The following is a 3,781-nucleotide window of genomic DNA, read 5'->3' on the forward strand; positions in this document are numbered from 1 at the left end:
ACTGTTCCAATTTGAAGCACGCATCAAGCGAGTACTGTCGTAAAACCCGGAAGTGTTCTTGATGCGTGCTCGATCTCGCCGTTTCACCAAGCATGCGGTGGCTCGTGTGTGCTTGCAATCGCTATAAATCCCAGGATGCATTTCGCACTCGCAGCAGTACGATGGCGGACAATATGGAGAAGACGCACAACTGTAGCTTAAGTTACTGTTAACTTATATATATATTTATATAATATAATAATAATATAAGATAATATATATATATATATAAAGTCGTGTGTGTATAGCTTATACACATGACAGGACACGCATATCTTTTCAATTTTTATTCATTCCGAATATTTACATACTATTTGAAAATGAAAGAGGCTGGGATTTTGTTTTATATCATTTGTTTATATTGTTCAGTAGTAGTACCGTATTGGTCCGAATATAAGACGGCCTTTTTTCCAATCGAAATAGGTCCGAAAAAGTCGGGTCGTCTTATGCCCCATTTCCACTGCAGGGTGCGGAACGGATCGGATCGCAAAGGTGCGGTAGGGAGGGGGCGGTATAGCCCAGCTCAGTTCCGAGGTCGCGTTTCCACTGCCGACAGTACCCTTGGTGGTAGCCCGGATGTCGATCGCCGCGGCAGCTACGTAAACATCGTAAACAACGTCTTCCTCCCCAAGAATGCAGACGAGCGTCTCCACCTCCTTGTTCGCCCAAGCAAGCTTTTTACGCGACATGTTAATTGTAAAGAATAATACCTCGAGGCTACTGTTTGTTTGTTTGTTTTTATCCCCGCGTCACCCGGAAGTGACGATTCTGTCGACCAATCAACGGAGGGGGGGTGTAGCTAGAATTTCACGGGACCCTTTCAGGCGTCTGGTCTCGTTTTGGGTACCGCAACGGAGGAGTCCCGAGAATGGGGCCGGAACGGGTACGGCAAAGTCCGGGTCACGCCCACTTTTGGCGGTGGAAACGCGACCCGACCCGCACCTTTGCGATCCGATCCGTTCCGCACCCTGCAGTGGAAATGGGGCATTATATTCGGGGTCTAGTATTCAGAGCGCAGTTTCTCTTCTTCGCCTCTCCCTTTAAATGTCAATACACATTCGCGGCCGCAGGTTGCGCCAGAAATTGGTTCCGGGAAGAAGTAGTCCAGCGTCCTTAACAACCAGACCGTTACCGGTGTTTAAAGACAGGCTGACCATTAGAGACAAGTGGCTCAAAAGTGGGTCAGGTCAATCAACAACAGCGGAGGAGCTATGATGCCAATTTTAAAATAATGGTCGTCAATAAGGCAGAGTCAAGTAACAACTGCCAAGCTGCCAAGATGTTTGGGGTCACGGAGTGTAACGTAAGAAGATGGCGAGCACCAAAATAACGTCTCAAAGACGTCAACAGTCAGCGCAAATCCTACCGTGATCCTCAAAGTGGCCGTTTCAGTGAGGTTGACCGGAGAGTTTTTGAAAACGTCAGAGAAAACGCGCTTTGGGCGGTGCCGGTGGAAGCGGAGCAGCTGGGGAGCGATGACAGCGAGAGCAAACACAGCGGGGCAGAGGACGTGTGTGAGCGATAGAGAGAGATCGGAGGAGAAGTTTGGCGAATTTTGGTTAAGTTTAGTTAAATATGTGGCCTGTATTTTTCTATGTTATTTAAAATTTTTCCCAATGTATTAATTTTGAATCATACTGTACATATTTTGCCTTGAAAGTGCCGTGGCCTTTACTGGCATTATTATTATTGTCATTGATATAACAAGTGTTTAATTCACTGTTCTTTGTTCTGCAAATCTGGTCTGCAAATCTTTTTTTCTAAATGTTTGTGTTGAAAAACGGGGGGTTGTCTTATAATCAGGGTCGTCTTATATTCGGACCAATACGGTATGTGCCTAAATGAGGCCGTAGTACAGTTAACGGACGAGCAGAGGTGGTGACGTCATCGAGTCCGCTGCTGTTCCAATTGCAGGTACGTACTCGCGTGCTCGCAAGTCTGCTTGAAGTACGGACTTGCCAAGTACGTGCTTGCAAGTCATCGAGTCCGTAGTACGCGTGCTAGGAATTGAGAAACGGCAATTCGCGTACTTGTGCATGCTCGTGGACTCGTGAAACGTCATCAGTCGTTGCCCGAGCACTGTTCTATGGCAAGCCATCCCCGCCAGAAAACGGCATCATTTAGACGCGTATCACCTTCATTACGCCGTAAAATGTAGAAAAACGCCGTATTTTACGCCGTCATGCGCAAAATGCGCCGCTTTATACGCCGCAATTAAGCCTTTCAAGACCGTGCATAAAAAGCGCCGTTTTGAACATCAAACCGCGCGTAAAATACGGCGCTTTTCTGCACATCACAACGCCGTAAAATACGACGTCTCTCTAGTATGCTAATAATCTCTGCCCTTCTTTTCTCTCAGCCAATGCATTTGAAGTGTTTGCGCCCAATCGCTGAACAAGACAAGCAGACCAAATCAGTTTAGCACAGATCTGCTTTGAGGAGTTCTCCTCTCATTTGTTGTTAGTTGTAGCGTCATATCGATATATATTAGTAAATCCAGTTCCTACAGTGTGGTCACCGTGGCCGTGGCCCAATCGATAGAGACGCTTGCTCTGTAGGCAAGAGGTTGTTAAAAAATAAATAATACATATACATATAAAGACGTTTCAAACGTTCCATCGAGTCTCTCGCATTCTACAATGGGCAGCTTTATTGTTTCCCATGGGAGCCGGCGAAACTAGATTTCTTCTTCGAAGGTTGTGCTCCACACAGAACCTCCTCACCATCATAACGGAGTACTTCGGGGCACCAGAATGCTTTAGAGCGGTACTGATCGCATCGTGTCTTTCCAGTGTCAAATAGTTCAGGAATAAAATCACCATAAGGTTCAAGTGCGGCCATAACTAAGGCTAAATATAATTAGACAGTCTATTGCTGGTTTAGGTGGTTGGCTCTTTTTTTCTTCGCTGCGTTCTGCCTTCTGGTGTAGCCTATATAAATGTATCTATTTTTGTAGGCCCTATTTGTTTTTCTGTTTCGGGTTTTAAAAACCAACACACAAAATCAAATGCCGTTTATTTGTTTATTCCTTTTGCCCTTTTTCAGTTTCAAAACCAAATCTGAAAAACCAAAAAACAATCCTGTTATTAGTTTTTTCTGATTTTGTTATAAATCGGAATATTCAAAGAACGAACCATACACGGATTCTCCTACCTCATCACTTTACTGACACACACAATGTGTGGCAGTAAAGTGACAGGATCATTCCATAGACAAAAATCTTTCCATCTAACTAATTTAATTTAGGAGGATAGTCATTGCACAGATGTAAGTTAACCAAGTATTCTCATTATAGCCTAGTTATATCCTAGTTTTGCATATTTATACAGTGCATCCTATTTTCATATTTCATGTGGCATCTGTATTTTTATGTAGGCTACAGCATCTGTATTTTAAATGTAGCTTATATCTTCTTTTTACATTTTACCTTTTGCTGAGGTGGGCACTGTATTAGCCTACTGTATAGGCTGTCTGTATTTGTGTAAGAGTTATTTGTATTGTGTAACCTGCAGGATTATGAAAGTTAGTTTGGGGTAAATAAAGTGTCTGTCTGTCTGGGGGAAAATGCCGTGAAAAATGCACGGTGCGTTCAGGATTAGGACTGATATTATGTCGGCATAGGCCTAATCAATCGGGTTTTAATATTTGAAGCATTCATATCAGTTTATTCTTTTCGGCTACTCTGCTGTTGGCCTTGATGGGGAGATATTTTTTTGCTTCCATGCACAAATAGTTGAATCCA

The 3,781-nt window shown here is 43.7% G+C and overlaps 1 long non-coding RNA gene across 1 annotated transcript; it reads right to left on the reverse strand.

Moving 5' to 3' along the window:
- Positions 1 to 3,037: 3,037 nt before the first annotated feature.
- On the reverse strand, positions 3,038 to 3,519 carry LOC132453806 (uncharacterized). The gene is made up of 2 exons (XR_009524808.1): positions 3,174 to 3,519; positions 3,038 to 3,119 (listed from the first exon to the last, which is right to left on the reverse strand). It is a non-coding gene; the product is annotated as an uncharacterized LOC132453806 (long non-coding RNA).
- Between the last annotated feature and the right edge of the window lie 262 nt (positions 3,520 to 3,781).

The sequence above is a fragment of the Gadus macrocephalus genome, chromosome 3, assembly GCF_031168955.1.
Source record: "Gadus macrocephalus chromosome 3, ASM3116895v1".
NCBI classification, from domain to species: domain Eukaryota; kingdom Metazoa; phylum Chordata; class Actinopteri; order Gadiformes; family Gadidae; genus Gadus; species Gadus macrocephalus.